Below are 18,130 nucleotides of genomic sequence, written 5' to 3'. Positions count from 1 at the left end.
GGAGAGCTGGGAAACCGAGCCATCATGAGCTACCGGGGAGGAAGCAGTGCCTACCTTGTGCTCCTGCTTCGGGACACGTCCTCCGAGATGGTGAAGGGGGGGCCGAAGACCTGGAGAGAATACCCCTACTCCCAAAGGGGCTCTCTGTACTCAGGAATCTGCCCCAGGTGAGCAGCTCCTTGTAGCCCCAGGACCTTTGCCCTCCTGCCAGAAACTGCTCCTAAATTCCTCCTTGTGCACAGCCACGTCACACAGGTCCAAGCTGCAGGCCCTTCTAGGGGTCCAGCTCTGGCAAGACCCAGATCTTTGTCCTCCAGCCAAAGGGTGACTTAATCCTGCAAGTAGGAACTCAACTGTAATTAACTAAAACACTTAAGTTTAAATCACACCAGCGCCCCGGGTGATCAGATCTTCACAGAACTCGTCTCTACCCGTTTTCCCAGAGGAGAACCTATCCTCTCTGGATCTAAGATGGGCATGAAAAAAAAAAAAAAGATGGGCATGGAAGATTCCCTCCTAGCCCTCTGCAGGCTGGCTGGAGGATGGCATGTGTCCCTCAGAAGGGCTCTTACCCACTTCCTCCCCAAGAAGGAGGGCTCTGGGCCCAGAGTGGCATGCGCCTGCCCCTGCCCACCTCTGGTCCCAGCCCTTCCAAGCCTGGGCAGGTAGTGGCTACCCAGGCACACTGGGCCCTACCCAGGCCCCTGAACTTGGGAAAGGGATGTGTTCAGGGCAAGGTCCTAAGGGCTGACTGGGCCTCCGGGCCGAGACTGCAGGCTGGGGCCACCCCTCACCTCCGGGAATGTTCCATCTCATCTGCCTGTACAGCCGCTGAGGCTGGTTCCTCCATGGCCACGGCCGCTCTGTCGTGGTTGCTGGTGGAGCGGGAGGCCGCCTGGACCTGACCTCTACCCCCGCCCGTTCCTCTAGCTGCCATGATGTGTTCCAGGCTCTGACGGCGGTCCCATGGGACAGCCTGCCTGTGTCTCAAGGAGCCCCAGGGGTGGGGGGCTGAGCCCCTGCTGTTACAGAAGAGCTGCTCCGGTTCTATTTCTGGGCTGTGGACCCAACAGGGAGGGAGCTGACACACAGGAGCCAGATCTGGCCTGAGGAAGGAGGTATGTTGGACAGTCACTGCAGAGAGTCCCTGACTGAAGGATGGGCCCACATTTGGGGCAGGGTCGGGGAGAGAGGGGAGGAGGCCAAGGGTCTCCATAGGGAGGGGAAGGGGTCAGAGAGGGCCTGGGTGGGTGTGTGGTGAGGGCAGCCAGGAGGGCCGTGGGGAGGTTCCTCCTGTTTCAGGAGCCGCTGTCAGCTCGGGGTCTGGGCAGGGAGGGGAGTCACCAGAGTCTGATTATGAGCAGTTCGTCTCCTGGGTCAGAGGGCGAAGGACAAGAGGCCCCTCCCCGGGCCACATGTGGCCTCATCACAGGGGAACAGGAAGTGTCCTCTGGTCTTGGGGGGTTCTCCAGGAAGTTGGGCCCCATCTTAATGAAGTCAGGCTGTTTTCTCCTGTGGTACCTGGCACACTGCCCCCCACCCCTGCCGGCTCCCACTGCTTCCTGCTGCCCAACACCCTTCTGAAGGCCATGGACGTGAGCCTGGCCTTGCCAGCTCTGTTCCCCCACGAGCCCCCCAGTTACCAGGGCCACCTCCAGCGGTAGACAGCCCCTCGGCCAGTAACGGGTGCTGCAAAGATTCCCAGGGTGATGAATATGCATGTAGGGTTGAAGTCTGCCCACCGCAGGGGAGCAGGAAACAGGTGCTGGGGCCCGCCTGATCTTTAAAACCACCGGCAGAGCAATAGGAAGCTGGCTAAAGAAACTGGCTCAAGGGGAGGGGGGGTTCAGGATGGAGGGGACATGTGTATACCCGTGGTCGATTCCTATTGATATATGGCAAAAAAAAAAAAAAAATTGCAATATTGTAAAGTAATTATCCTGCAATTAAATAAATGTTTTAAATTAAAAAAAAATTTTTTTTAAGAAACTGGCTCAAGCCCATGGTGGGTGGAGACCATGGAGGCTAACATGGTGATGAGACAGTTCTGTGGTGGCAGTTGCACAACCCTGGAAGATGCTCTGGAAACTGTCGGGGGACTTGTTCAGTGTGTGAACTATGTCTCAATAAACCCATCACCAAAAAAAAAAAAAGGAAGAAAGAGATGAAGACTTGCCTTATAAACAGCGTGTACCACTAAGCAGTGTGTGGAATGGTGGATATGGTTGTTCAGTTGCTCAGTCGTGTCTGACTCTTTACAACCCCATGGACTGCAGCACGCTGGGCTTCCCTGTCCTTCACTATCTCCTGGAGTTTGCTCAAGTTCACGTCCATTGATTCAGTACTGTTATCTAACCATCTCATCCTCTGTCACCCACTTCTCCTCCTGCCTTCAATCTTTCCCTCATCAGGGTCTTTTCCAGTGAGTTGACTCTTCGCATCAGGTGGCCAAAGTATTGGAGCTTCAGCTATAGCATCAGTCCTTCCAATGAATATTCAGGGTTGATTTCCTTCAGAATTGACTGGTTTAATCTCCTTGCAGTCCAAGGGACTCGGAAGAGTCTTCTCCAGCACCTACCATTTTTACCAAAAAAAAAGGAGAAAAGAATCTCAAGTGTATTTCCCTGAGTATGGAGGGTCTTCGTGGGTGGGCGGTGGCAAGGAGTTGTTGGGGGGTGGGGGGCGGTGCTCCATCCTGCAGTAGTCGTTGCCTGGTATCTGCAGGAAAGGCCTTGAGTCCCTGGGGAAGGACGCCCATCTTGCACCCTTTGCACCTCTGGAGTTTTCGATCACACGGGTGATTTACACATTCACAAAAGCAGTACTTTCAAATTAGCTTTTAAAAACTCAGCAGCCTCCCTGGGATGCTGGCACTGTTCTGTGTTTAGATCTAGTCGGGTGGAAATTTATCCTGCTGGGCACGAAACATTCACACGCTTCCCTGTACGTGTTTTTAAATGTGCAGCGGAGGCTCGGCTGCCTGGCCGTCACCTAGATCTCGCAGTGGGTCTTTGATGTGCCCTGCAGACCCCAGGATCACATCCCTCAGTTGGATGTGACTCAAGGTCTATTGCATTTGAGACAAAGACCCGCCTCCATTAATACCCCCAGGGCCTTGCACATCCGCCCCTGCACCTGCCCTTCTGACTTTACTGACCCACCGCCCCTCCCTCTGTACCTCACCCACCAGCTTGGTCTCACAGCAGCTGGGAGACCCCTAGGGCTTTGCACCTGTTCCTCCTCCTCACCTGCAAATGCCTCTTGCCCCCCACCCCCACCCCCACACACAGAGCCCGCCCTCTCTAGGCCCTGGGATCTTGGGGCCTCTCAGCACCTCAAGGTCCACAGAATATCATGAGCTGCCTGTTAACATTTCTTTCCCTCACTTGTCGCTAAGAAAACGTGGGCAGGTGGGGGCTCCTGGACGCATGGGTGGAAGCCAGAGAAAGGGGGTGAGCTGCCCTGTGAGCTTCCCCAGGACATGAGCGCTGGCCGTGTCTGTGTGGCGTTCTGGCCCTCCAGCTACAACAGCCTGAGCAACGCCTCCTGAGCCTCGGTTTTCCCACCTGGAAGGTGGGTGTGGGAGGTGGGGAGGGCTAAGGGAAGCGGCCAGGTCAGTGTAGCATCCACCCTCCCTCCAGGACCCTGATCCCACTGCCCACTCCAGGGACAGACAGACCCATCCAGCACCTGCTCCAGGAGCAGCCAGTGGCTGGGGGAGCCCCCAGGAAACGTGCGGGGGGCCTCTGGGCACAGTGCCAGGAAGAGGCCGTTTTCTTCCCTGGGACACGGTGTGAGTTCTGAAACCGCTACTGCTCTGGATGTGGCCTGAGAAAGAGGCCCGCATACACAGGGCACGGCGCCCGAGGAGCACGGGAGAGGCTGCCACAAGCACCCCTCCCTGGTGCTCCAGGACCGCAAGTGTCCCACCTCCCGGGGTGGCTGCTGGTCGCTCTCAGCTGGGCCTCCCCACTTGCCCTTGGCCTAGGGGACCACTCACCCAGAGCTAACCCTGGCATCCAGTGACAACTGGACATGTCCCCGGGTGTCCCCAGCTGTTACCGAAATTGCAGCCCCCTCTGTACAGTGCCGAATCAAACCTCAGAGACTGAATTTGGGGAGAAGTAGAAAATGATAGCTTTATTGCTTTGTCAGGCAAAGGGGACCACAGCGGGGTCCTGCTCCAAAAACCTATGTGTGCTGACCCAAGAGGATTTGATGAGGGTTTTATAACAAAGGTGGGCTCCCTGACAAGCTTAGGGTGTGGCAGGGCCTGCACGCCCTCGATCTCATCTCAAGCGGTGGTCTCCTCATCTCCATGGTTTCCTGGCTGCTTCTCCCTTGATTAGCAACTGTTGGAACCTGCCCTTTGGAACTCAGGAAAGGTCATGGAGGCCGGAGGCTTGCCTACAAGAAACGGGACGAAAGGCCCTCTGCGCCTGGGAGCCCCACGGGGCCCTGCTCAGTTTCAGGACAAGCCCAAAGCCTCCCCGGCCCCAGAGCTCCTGTGGGGTCAGCTGGGGCCTCAGCTGTGACCAAGTGCAGCTCAGTGGGACGTGGAGCTGATAGGGCAAACACACTGACTGAGACCACCCACACTGGCCAGGCACCACAGTAACCATTTGCATGAGTTATTTACGACAGTTATTTTAGGAAGGAACAAGGAACTAACAAGCCACCACCAACCAGAAGAGTTAAGAGAAGGTCAAAATGTGACAGCGCGTGTCCAGCCACCTCCCAAAATCCTCGCTGGCATCCGTCTTGGCTGAGCAATGCTTGCGCCACCAGGAAGGACCCTGAATCAGAATGATTGGCCAAAGACAGCCCAGAAACGAATCCGTCACATCTCAGGCTTTAACCCGAGACTGTGAGCCACGTGGCACAGCAGTTCTCCTGGGTTCCCTTACCCTACTGCTCTCTGCCCAGGTGCCCCTTCCCAATAAGGTCTCTTGCTTTGTCAGCTCATGGGTCTCCTCAGTCCAGTTCAGTTCAGTGGCTCAGTTGTGTCCTGCAGCACGCCAGGCCTCCCTATCCATCACCAACTCCTGGAGTTCACTCAAACTCACGTCCATTGAGTCGGTGATGCCATCCAACCATCTCATCCTCTGTCACCCTCTGTGACAGCCCACACTCTGTGAAGTGTTTCTCTTTGAATAAATCCACTTCTTAGTTATCAGTTTGTCTCTCGCTGAATCCTTTCTGAGGTGAGACACCAAGAACTGGAGTTTCAGTAGGTCCTGAAACCAGGTCTGTGATCTCAGTTGGAAGACCGTGGGTTTTGGCTGGATCAGGTCCCAGCCACGTGAGTTACAGCCCCAAGCAGGGTGTTGGCCGGGTTCAAGTCCCAACCTGAGGTGAACAGTTTCACTAGCATTCCCACCCGTTTCTGCAGCTGGAAAATCTGTCCTCCTGGTCTGGCCTCCTCTCCATCCTGCTTCTTTCTCTGGCTCCTTCCAAAGGGAAATCTCTGTCTCTTATCGAGGCGCTGGGGACCACTCTGGAGATCTGGCCCGTGGCAATGTGTTCCTGCCAATGTCCTGATGCTCGTCTCCCAAAGTGCAGGGCCCCACAGGCCAGGGCAAGGAGGAGAATCATTAATTCTGCCAAGACAAACTAAACACCTCGATCCCAGGGATCAGGACCAGTTTAGTCAAGGTCTCTAACTGGTTTTCAGGATCCTGCAGGCGGCACAAATTCCATTTGGCCAACTCTCCCCCGGATCACTCAATCCTTTTCCCTCCCCCTGGGAGGGGATATAAATGAGTTCAATCCTTTGGAAATGGTGAGGCAGCACTTGCTGGAGCCCATGACTCACAAATCCGCTTCTGGGTGTGTACCCAGCACGGATTTCAAGATGTGTGCAGGGCATGTTTGAGAACGTTCCAGTCACTGCAGCTCACACTGGAGACTACCTGGTGTTCTGTGAACTGTCAAGAGAGAGATTGTGGTGAGGTCATGTGTGGGTAGTAAACCGTGGTGAGGATGAGGGGCCAGCCACAGCCACGTGCAGCAGTTCCACAAACCCCATGTTGGACGAGAGATGCCTGGACCATACCCTGGCTATGTGACGGCGTCCCAGAAAGTCCGTGCTGGGGACACACCTTTGAACCAGTGTCCTGGGGCTGTGTTCCCCTTAGTGCAACCCAGAGGCTTTGACAACAGGAATCTGTCCCGTCGGAGTCCAGGGGTCTGAGGTCCACAGTCAAGGTGTGGGCCGGGCAGTGATCCCCTGAGATGCCAGGGAGGGTCCTTCCTGCCTCTTCATCCATCCAACCTCCACCTCCATCCTCACGTGGCCTCTCCCTGTGTCTCTGAGGCTGTGTGCATTTCCCCTTCTCTTATAAGGACTCTTTAATGGGATTTAGGGCCCATCCTAGTCCAGGATAAGTCATCTTGAGATCCCTACCATAATTCCATCTGCAATGTCCCTATTTCCAAACAGCGTCCCAGCCTGAGGCTCTGGGTGGACATGAATGGATGGGGCGTCATCTTAATCCATGGGAGGTTCCATGGGACTCAGGCTCTCCCTGCACCCTGATATGAAGATCTTCAAGCTTGGTCTATGCGGAAGTCCACCTGGAAACTTGACCCAGATGATTGTGGGGGCGGGGAGTGTGGGGGTGAAGCTGGGGTCTCAGAAAACTTGACAACACCCCCATCTAGACCGGAGTCTTTACACTTCGGAGTGAATAACCCTTCATGCAAACAACGGCGAATGGGGAGCCAGGGGTGAAGCAGACAGATCAGCGGGGCCTCCTGTCTCTGCTCCCTGCCCTCCCTACCCTATAGGGTGCCCTCACCCTATAGGGTAACTACCCCGGACAGTGAGGGTGAGGAGGAGGCCAGGGGTGGGAGGGAGGGGGTGCAGAGCTGGGCTACCATGGACTTCTGGCTAAGATACCAGCCTCTCAGCCTCTGTGTGCGCCCAACATGAGGGCTGCCTCCCAGGGCTGACCCTGCACTCTGTGATAGCCCGCACTTCCATTTCTGGATTAGCATTGATTAGGTAAATTAATTAGCATTAAGTCAGAACCACAGACCCAGACAGAAATGGCCAGAGGGTGTGGGACCCCACAGCTAGGACGACCATTCCACAGACCCCCAAATCCATAAGACCCTGGTGGTCCACCCCACCCCCTGCCTTCCCCTTGCTCACCAGGTCGCCCCGCCCCATATCCTGGGTGCCCCAGCCAGCGCAGGCAGACCAGGCTCAGTTGGGAGCCTTATTCAGCCCTAAATCTCCCTCACCTGTCACCTCCCAGGGCCAGTCACGTGCTCAGCGAGGCCTTTTCAGACTGACTTCTAACCCCACTGGATCACCTGTCATCCCAGAGCCCAGCGCCCTTCTCCAGGCATTTTCCTAGTTTTATTTCTGGAATAAGCACTCGAATGCGGCAGACTTCCACTAAAGAAGAATTTCTCTGTTTCCTAATTTACACCCAGCGCTGGTGCTGGGCCCAGAGCTTCAGCAGCACCAGAGCTCTACGGTGACCAGAAGCCAGGCCCTGGGTCTGAGGCTGGGGATTGTCCCTGGAGGACGAGGACCCCATCAGGTCACGTCCATCGCTGTGTCCTGGTCGTTCTGGGTCTGCCCCGGGCCCAGGTGCCCCTCATTGAAGATAATCTTTTCCTCCTTCAGGCAGCTTCGTCTCATAGGACTCAGACCATCAGGGAATGTGAGCCCTTTGCTGTGGCCAGGCTGGGCAGAACTCCAGGCTCCGGCTCAAAGAAGACCCTCCAGGGACCTTCCAGGCAGCCAAGCTGCAGTGGGGTCGCAGGTGCCCTGGCTGTTTTAAGGATTCAGAGTCAGAAGAGAGTACTGACCACTTCTGGCTCCAGCAGGAGGTAAGTGCGAGCAGGTGCAGCCGCCCCTCCCTCCATGGCCCCCAGGCTCCAGCCTGTGGCTCTGTTTGCCTGTCCAGGCCCCCCTGGGCTGTGCTTCGCCTGGGTTGGAGGGCTCCTCCCCGGACCCTGGTCCACACAAGGACAGGCACCCTAGCTGTCCTGTGGGACTGCTTTCGGGGCGAGGCAGGGGTGGCCTGCCCTCAGTGTCCCAAGCTCTGGGCGGTCGTCACGGCTGTGTGGATACGGGTGAGCTCCATCCGCCTCCGCAGTGCCCTAACAGTGAGCCGTGCTTCTCAGAACCAGCTCCATGAGTCACTGTGCGGCAGAACCACGTGGATGTCGGGCTGTGGCCACGCAGTACAGCAGCTGCCACTCCTATGGGGATGTGAGAGGCAGGCTGGGGGAAGCTGTGGGTGAGGCCGGAGCTGGTCTCAGCATCAGCCCAGAGGCCTATGAAGGATCTGGGCCCTGAGACCACATATTGCCCTGGCCAGGTGTCCTGGGCTCAGATGACCCGGAGCTGGGGAGCTTTAGAACAACAGAAATCTCTTTCCTCCAGCCCAGGAGTCTGAAATCAAAGGGTCGCAGGGCTGGGCTCCCTCCACAGGCCTTTTGAAGAAGGTCCCTCCTGCTTCTTCCAACTCCTAGGGGCTCCAGGCGTCCCTCGAGTGGTGGCCGCCTCCCTCCAGGCTCTGCCTCCATCATTACATGTCATCTCCTCTGTGTATGCGCCTCAGATATGAGGACACTGCTCATCGGACCACCCTAACCTCAGTTTGGAACTCATCTAAATTCAGCTGACTATCTGCAGAGACCCTGTTTCCAAGTCAGATCACACCGGTGTTTCCGGGTAGAGGTAAATTAGGGGGTCACCGTCTTTCTGACAAACAAGGTTGTTTGTCACCAGCTCCTGGCATGTCTGGCGTAGGTAGTCCCAGCCGCTCCCCTGGGGTGCTCCAGGTCAGGGTAGCCCTGCAGGCCTGACTGGACTCCAGCCCCCCGCACCCCAACCTCATCATTTCCACGTGGGTAGGTTTCTCCAATGGGGAGGAATCTCCTGTCCGGCAGGAGGATTATGTGGGCGCCACCATTCAGATGAGCTGGCAGACGGCTGTCACCTCCCAGGGTCGGGCCTGTGTGTGGGTGTCCCTGAGTCTCTGCGGAGAGATGGTGACCTCAGGACATCCCTGTCAGCCTGGACACTGGGCGCGCTTTGTTTCCTCACTGTGGGCCACGTGGCCAGGCCAGGAGCCGCTGGTCAGAGGCGGACGGCAGCTGGGGAGAAGCAGCAAAAATGTCCCGGGGGGCCTGGGGGATGGAGGAGGGGCTGCACAGGGGAGGCAGGAGGGGTCCCCGCCAAACGCAGGCCTGGGCCTCAGGGTCCCCTCCTCGCCCGGTTGTGGCCATTCCTTATGTCCTCTGGGGGCCAGAGCAATTGGCTGAGCATGATGGCCCTTGCCCTGGAGGGCTTGGGGGAGCCCACTGCACTGAGCTTCTCGTCAGTCTCAGGCCGTAAGCCACCTCTGTCTCTTCTCTCCCCGAGTTTCTTTCTTTTCAAAAATGTGTTTTTAAAAAACTTTTAAATCGAGGTGTAGGGAGTTCCCTGGTTGCCTAGTGGTTAGGACTGAGTGTTTTCACTGCACTGGCCCGGGTTCCGTCCCTGGTTGAAAAACGGATGTCCTGCAAGCTGTGCAGTGCAGCTTAAAAAAAAAAAAAGGAATAACTCGTGTAATGTAAAATCAGTCATTTAAAAATTACAGTTCAGTGGCATTCAGTACCTTCACAGTGTTGTACAACCAGCACCTCTGTCTAGTCGCAGAACGTTTCCGTCACCCCAGCAGGAGCCGCTGCAGCCCCTGGTGGTCACCCCGCATCCTCTGTCCCAGTCCCTGCACTGTCGCTCTGGACTTGCTGCTTCTGGATGTTTCACACGCGCGGAACTGAGAGGGTCAATTCCTACACAGGTTGATAAGAAGTCCGGGGTCCCCGAGGAGGAGAAAGGTGTCTAGGGCTTTCAAGGAGAAAGGGGTCTGGAATCCTCAAGGAGGAGGAAAGGACAAACATCTTTTTTTTTTTCTCTACATTCCTTAGTCTTAGTCACATAAAACGTTTTTTTCTTTAAGCACAACAAACAACTCAGTTTAAACTCTGTACTAAGGATTATAAAACAACAATGTATCCTGCTTGAGGACAGTTTCTCCTTCCTGAAAACCTTCTGGCTAATCCTGTTATCTTAAAATGTGAATTATGGGAGTGGGTTTGGTAAAATTTTTACAACCTTGAGACATTCTTTTGATTTATTGTAATAATGAATTTAAAAAAGTAATGTAACTTCCTTGCTAACACTAGCAAGGGGGGCACTCTCCACCCCTCTTCTGATCCCTGTTTATACTTTAATAAAACTCTGCTATGCAAAAGCTCTTGAGGGATCAAGCCTGGTCCTGAAGTTAAATCTTCTTCGGAGATAACGAATCTGACACTGTTCACCATAAGCTATCAGAACCACGTGACATGTGGGCTGGTTCCAACAGCAGACTGGTTCCAAATAGGAAAAGGAGTTCATCAAGGCTGTATATTGTCACCCTGCTTATTTAACTTCTATGCAGAGTACAGCATGAGAAACGCTGGGCTGGAAGAAGCACAAGCTGGAATCAAGATTGCCAGGAGAAATATCAATAACCTCAGATATACAGATGACACCACCCTTATGGCAGAAAGGGAAGAGGAACTAAAAAGCCTCTTGGTAAAAGTGAAAGTGGAAGTGAAAAAGTTGGCTTAAAGCTCAACATTCAGAAAACGAAGATCATGGCATCTGGTCCCATCACTTCATGGCAAATAGATGGGAAAGCAATGGAAACAGTGAGAGACTTTATTTTTGGGGGCTCCAAAATCACTACAGATGGTGACTGCAGCCATGAAATTAAAAAACGCTTACTCCTTGGAAGAAAAGTTATGACCAACCTAGATAGCATATTCAAAAGCAGAGACATTACTTTGCCAGCAAAGGTCCCTCTAGTCAAGGCTATGGTTTTTCCTGTGGTCATGTATGGATGTGAGAGTTGGACTGTGAAGAAGGCTGAGCGCCGAAGAATTGATGCTTTTGAAGTGTGGTGTTGGAGAAGACTCTTGAGAGTCCCTTGGACTGCAAGGAGATCCAACCAGTCTATTCTAAAGGAAATCAGTCCTGGGTGTTCTTTGGAAGGAATGATGCTAAAGCTGAAACTCCAGTACTTTGGCCACCTCATGCGAAGAGTTGACTCATTGGAAAAGACTCTGATGCAGGGAGGGATTGGGGGCAGGAGGAAAAGGGGACGACAGAGGATGAGATGGCTGGATGGCATCACCTACTCAATGGACGTGAGTTTGGGTGAACTCCGGGAGTTGGTGATGGACAGGGAGGCCTGGCGTGCTGCAATTCATGGGGTCGCAAAGAGTCGGACATGACTGAGCGACTGAACTGAACTGAACTGAACTAGGTTGGTCATTGCTTTTCTTCCAAGGAGTAAGTGTCTTTTAATTTCATGGCTGCAGTCACAATCTGCAGTGATTTTGGAGCCCAAGAAAATAAAGTCTCTCACTGTTTCCATTGCTTTCCCATCTATTTGCCATGAAGTGATGGGACTGGATGCTATGATCTTAGTTTTCTGAATGTTGAGTTTTAAGCCAACTTTTTCACTCTCCTCTTTCACTTTCATCAAGAGACTCTTTAGTTCTTCTTCGCTTTCTGACATAAGGGTGGTGTCATCTGCATATCTGAGGTTATTGATATTTCTCCCGGCAATCTTGATTCCAGCTTGTGCTTCATCCAGCCCGGCATTTTGCATGATGTTAAATAAGTTATTTAAACTGCATATAATTAAATAAGCAGGGCAACAATATACAGCCTTGATGTACTACTCCTTTGGAACTAGTCTTGTTCCATGTCCAGTTCTAACTGTTGCTTCTTGACCTGCATACAGATTTCTCAGGAGGCAGGTAAGGTGGTCTGGTATTCCCATCTCTTTCAGAATTTCCCACAGTTTTTGTGATCCACACAGTCAAAGGCTTTGGCATAGTCAATAAAGCAGAAATAGATGTTTTTCTGGAACTCTCTTGCTTTTTTGATGATCCAGTGGATGTTGGCAATTTGATCTCTGGTTCCTCTGCCTTTTCTAAATCCAGCTTGAACATCTGTAAGTTCATGGTTCATGTACTGTTGAGGCCTGGCTTGGAGAATTTTGAGCATTACTTTGTTAGCATGTGAGATGAGTGCAATTGTGCAGTAGTTTGAACATTCTTTGGCGTTGCCTTTCTTTGGGATTGGAATGAAAACTGATCTTTTCCAGTCCTATGGCCACTGCTGAGTTTTCCAAATTTGCTGGAATATTGAGTGCAGCACTTTCACAGCATCATCTTTTAGGATTTGAAATAACTCACCTGAAATTCCCTCACCTCCACTAGTTTTGTTCATAGTGATGCTTCTTAAGGCCCACTTGACTTCAGACTCCAGGATGTTTGGCTCTAGGTGAGTGACCACACCATTGTGGTTATCTGTGTCATGAAGATCTTTTTTGTACTGTTCTTCTGTGTATTCTTGTCATCTCTTCTTAATATCATCTGCTTCTGTTAGGTCCATTCCATTTCTGTCCTTTATTGTGCCCATCTTTGCATGTAATGTTCCCTTGGTATCTCTAATTTTCTTGAAGAGATCTCTAGTCTTTCCCATTCTGTTGTTTTCCTCAATTTCTTTGCACTGACCACTGAGGAAGGCTTTCTTATCTCTACTTGTTATTCTTTCAGTTCAGTTCAGTTGCTCAGTCAAGTCTGACTCTTCGCGAGCACACCAGGCTTCCCTGTCCATCACCAACTCCCACCGCTTGCTCAAATTCATGTCCATCGAGCTGGTGATGCCATTCAACCATCTCATCTTCTGTTGTCCCCTTCTCCTCCTGCCTTCGATCTTTCCCAGCATCAGGATCTTTTCCAATGTGTCAGCTCTTTGCATCAGATGGCCAAAGTATTGGAGTTTCAGCTTCAGCATCAGTCATTCCAATGAATATTCAGGACTGATTTCCTTTAGGATTGACTGGTTTGATCTCCTTGCAGTTCAAGGGACTTTCAAGAGTCTTCTCCAATACCACAGTTCAAAAGCATCAATTCTTTGGCACTCAGCTTTCTTTATAGTCCAACTCTCAACTCTGCTATTCTTTGGAACTCTGCATTCAAATGGGTATATCTTTCCTTTTCTCCTTTGCCTTTAGCTTCTCTTCTTTTCTCAGCTATTTGTGAGGCCTCCTCAGACAACCATTTTGCCTTTTCACATTTCTTTTTTGGGGGAATGGTCTTGATCACTGCCTCCTATACAATGTCATGAACCTCTGTCCATAGTTCTGCAGGCACTCTGTCTATCAGATCTAATCCCTTGAATCTATTTGTCACTTCCACTGATTAATCATAAGGGATTTGATTTAGGTCATACCTGAATCGTCTAGTGGTTTTCCCTACTTTCTTCAACTTAAGTGTGAATTTGACAACAAGGAGCTCATGATCTGAGCCCCAGTTAGCTCCTGGTCTTGTTTTTGCTTACTGTATAGAGCTTCTCCATTTTTGGCTCCAAAAAATATAATCAATCTGATTTTTGTATTTACCATCTAGTGATGTCCGTGTGTAGAGTTTTCTCTTGTGTTGTTGGAAGAAGGTGTTTGCTGTGACCAGTGACTTCTCTTGGCAAAACTCTATTAGCCTTTGTCCTGCTTCATTCTGTACTCCAAGGCAAAATTTGCCTGTTCTCCAGGTATTTTTTGACTTCCTACTTTAGCATTCCAGTCCCTTATAATGAAAGGACATCCATCCATCCAACGCCCAAAAGCACCATTTTTGGGGTGTTAGTTCTAGAAGGTCTTGTAGGTCTTCACAGAACCATTCAACTTCAGCTTCTTCAGCATTACTGGTTGGGGCATAGACTTGGATTACTGTGATATTGAATGGTTTGGAAATGAACAGAGATCATTCTGTCATTTTTGAGATTGCACCCAAGTATCAGAGAAGGTAATGGCACCCCACTCCAGTACTTTTGCCTGGAAAATCCCATGGATGGAGGAGCCTGGTAGGCTGCAGTCCATGGGGTCGCAAAGAGTCGGACACGACTGAACGACTTCCCTTTCACTTTTCACTTTCATGCATTGGAGAAGGAAATGGCAACCCACTCCAGTGTTCTTGCCTGGAGAATTCCAGGGATGGGGGAGCCTGGTGGGCTTCTGTCTAAGGGGTCGCACAGAGTCGGACACGACTGAAGTGACTTAGCAGCAACCGCATTTTGGACTTTTTGTTGTCTATGAGGGCTACTCCATTTCTTCTAAGGGATTTTTGCCCACAGTAGTAAATGCAATGGTCATCTGAATTAAATTCACCCATTCCAGTCCATTTCAGTTCACTGATACCTAAAATGTCAATGTTCACTCTTGCCATCTCCTGTTTGACCACTTCCAATTTACCTTGATTCATGGACCTAACATTCCAGGTTCCTATGCAATATTACAGCATTGGACTTTACTTCCATCACCAGTCACATCCACAACTGGGAGTTGTTTTTGCTTTGATTCCGCCTCTTCATTCTTTCTGGAGTTATTTCTCCACTCTTCTACAGTAGCATATTGGGCACCTTCCGACCTGGGGAGTTCATCTTTCAGTGTCCTATCTTTTTGCCTTTTCATACTGTTGTTCATGGGGTTCTCAAGGCAAGAATACTGAAGTGGTTTGCCATTCCCTTCTCCAGTGGACCACATTTTGTCAGAACTCTCCACCATGACCCCTCTGTCTTGGGTGGCCCTACAAGGCACAGCTCATAGTTTCATTGAGCTAGACAAGGCTATGGGCCATGTGATCAGTTTGATTAGTTTTCTGTGATTGTGGTTTTCATTCTGTCTGCCCTCTGATGGAGAAGGATAAGAGGCTTATGGAAGCTTCCTGATGGGAGAGACTGACTGTGGGAGAAACAGTGGGGTCTTGTTCTGATGGGCGGGGACATTCTCAATAGATCTTTAATCCAATTTTCTGTTGATGGGTGGGACCGTGTTCCCTCCCTGTTGTTTGACCTGAGACCAAACTATGGTGGAGGTATGAAGATAATGGCGCCTCCCTCAAATTGTCTGGTGCATGCACTGCTGCACTCAGTGACCCCGACCCACGCCTCCACCGGAGACTCCTGGACACTCACAGGCAAGTCTGGGTCAGTCTCTTGCTCCTTTCTCCTGGGCCCGGTGACTACAGTCCATGGGGTACCAAAGAATCGGACTTGACTTAGCGACTAAACAGCAGCATGGATTTGTCAGTTTCTGTTATGTGAGTACTGTAAGAAGCTAAATAATGAAAAGCCTTATTTGTGATTTTAAAAAATCAGTAAACTTCACATTAAAAAATAATAAAATTTCTAATTGTTTTTCTTAAAAAAAAAAAAAACAAAACACCCACCCAAGGATCTAGCAAAGTCAGAGTCTCCTTCCCCAGGGACTGAATTGGCTGGTGAGCCCAGCAGCTACCTGGGCATGTAACCATCACCTTCACCCACCCAGTCAACTCCTTTCTCTTTCGTCTCCAGCTCCTGGAGACATAAGATTTCAACTCCTGGCCGGTATACAGACCATCCCTGAGAACGAAGTAACCCACATAAGGCCACCGCATCAGAGAACCCCTAGAATAGGGTGACACGAGCCCTGGTCTAAACACAAGTGCTCCCTAGGGCCTGCAGGCAGCTGGCATCACAAAGGGGCCCTATAGGTGTAAAGGCCCCAGAGAGAGACAGAGGGAAGGGGGAATGAATGGATCGCTGTCATCCAGGTAGGCCTGAGATGGAGGCTGCTGAGCAGCATCTCTGAGCTGCACCCACTAGATGCCAGTAACAACTCCCCCCGCCCCACCCCCGCCCCGCCAAGCTGTGACAACCAAAAGTATCTCCAGGCACTGCCAAGCATCGCCCTCCCCTCATGCCTTTCAGGGGTTGATCAGAACTGCTCCCCAGGAGAGGTCTCTTCTTCATCCCTGTGGTGCCTGCGTCCTGGTTTGCACATCCGCGCTCTAACACAGTTGCCTTCTCCAAGACCCCATTGCATCAGACCAAGTTGTAGACACCAGGCTTGGCTCCCGGATCCTCCCGGCCCTGCCCTGCCCTGCCCTGCCCTTCTGTGCAGGGAGGTGACTCAGAGCCAGGTGGAGGTGGGCACCTGGGAGCCGCTCCAAGCTGCAGCGCTGGCCCATCGCAGCCTGGTCTCTGGTTACACAAGGGCTGGACCGGGCAGAAAAGATGGAGCATGTTCTGTTGAGAAAGAAGCCCCAAGGGACACATTGGTCTCCTGGCATCAGTGAATCCAGGGGCACGCTCCCCGCCCCTCCCCCTCATGCTGAGGCTGGCGGCTGATGCAAGATGATCTCGGATTGCGCCGCCTCCCAGAACAGCCGTTCAAGTGGGAAGTGTGAGCAGGCTGCCGCAGCGGTCTCGGAAAGAGCCAGCGGGAGGTGGCGCCGCCCAGCGCTCTGCTTGGTGGGGAGCTGGCGGGCAGGCTGGAATTCTGCGGGAGGGGTAGGGGTACCCTCAGAAGGAGCCTGCCCCCTCCTGGAGCCCCGAGCAACTGTGCAGGCGCAGAGGGTGAGGGGAGACCCCAGTGACCACAGGAGCATCTCCCCAGATGCCCTCTGTCAGGGAGGAGGCAGGTCCCCAGGAGGGACAGAAACCCTGCTTCAGCAGTGCCGGGGACTCTGGGAGGGACTACAAGGCCCTGGGCTCTGCGAGGCTTCCAAGATGTGGGAGCAGGGTGACTGCAGAGCGAGGGCGCCTTTGCCTAGCTGTGCCCAGGGTGGGGGCGCTGACCACACGAATGTCCTGGTGTCATGGTTGCCTGCATGAAGAGCACGTGGCAATGGCAGGGGTTCCTGACCTCCACATGAACTTGGGGGTCTGAGGGGGGTCCTGTGCACTGTAGGCTGTCGAGTAGCATGCGGTCTCCACCTCCCAGGTGCCACAGCACTGCCCCTCACAGGTGTTGGTAATCAAAACTGCCGCCTGCCGTCGCCCTCCATCCTGAGGGTGCCGGCCTGGAGACCACTAGCTGTCCTCCCCTGCTCTGCCCAGCAGACCTCCTATCCAGTCCTGTCTGGTCTGGTCCTGCAGCTCTGGCGTCCAGTGCCACGCCCACATCGCCCCAGCCCTCGGGCTTCTCCACTGTGGCTTCTTTGGAGGCTGGCTGCCCTCCGTCTGGCTCTGCTGCCCTCCTCGAGGTCGGGCTGCAGGGAAGGGGCTCCCCAGGAGTGGAAGCTACTCCCCACCACCCTACGTGAATACATATTCCCGGGCCAGGTGGGCTCATATGGGTCCTCTTGGAGGTCTCCCAAGGGGCCCCCAGCAGCTGCTCTGGTGTCCCGAGCACAGAAGTCTCCCTCTCAGAAGTCAGAGTTTCCCAGGAAGGTGGGGAGAGAGGCTGCTGCCTCCAGCTCGAGGCACCAGGGACTCTGACTCCCTTTCCTCCAAAGGGAACCATGGTTGGTCACCAAGGAAAGCATGACTCATCACACGTGCTAAGGTTGTGGGGGGTGCCCCTCCAGACAGTGGATATGGGGAGGGATTTGCAGAGGGAGAGAGAATGGGTTCAGCCTGGAAAACAGCGTCAGGAAGGGAGGGTCACAGCTGAGGGCCAGGTGGGGTCACTGGGTAGAAAAGTCATGGGAGGGGACAAGGGGGAGAGGAGGGGACTCTGGCCAACGGGCCTCCTGCTGGAGGCAGCCCAGGGCATCAGAGACCTCCTCTGGGAAGGGGAGGGAGGAGGAGTTGGTTGGGTTGTATATTGAGGGGGTCAGATACCAAGGTGGGGGAAGCTGGCTGAGCTGACTAAGCAGACTTCTTGCTGGAATCGGCCCCTGAGTGCATGCCCAGGGATGAGGCCTCGTCGAAAATGTGCTCAGAGGAACCTGCCTGGGGTCTGGTCAGGGGACAGCCTCTGTCGCCGAGCGGTGGGCATTAGTTACACTCTGCTGTCGTCACTACACGGAAGGATGTGAGACTCTGGGGAGGCTGGGTCTCCTGCCCCAGGTCCCCGCTGCTGCAGCAGGCAGGCAGATGAGGCCGGCAAGGTCACGCGAGGCCCTGATGTGAACCATGAGGCGTTGGCGTCCGGTGAGGAGGGACGAGGGGGCAGGTTTCCTCTTTCTGCCCTGCAAACCCCCATCGGGCCCGAGGATGTGGAATGCAGACAACCGTCTCCTGGTGGAGGCCCCTTACTCCACATCTCTTGAGGGTTTTCTGGAGTCAGAGTGAGGA

Source organism: Bos grunniens, chromosome 18, assembly GCF_055505025.1.
Source record: "Bos grunniens cultivar Pamir isolate PY7600 chromosome 18, Bosgru_T2T1.0, whole genome shotgun sequence".
Lineage (NCBI taxonomy): Eukaryota > Metazoa > Chordata > Mammalia > Artiodactyla > Bovidae > Bos > Bos grunniens.
The sequence above is the reverse complement of the archived record's forward strand: the minus strand, read 5'-3'. Positions refer to the sequence as shown.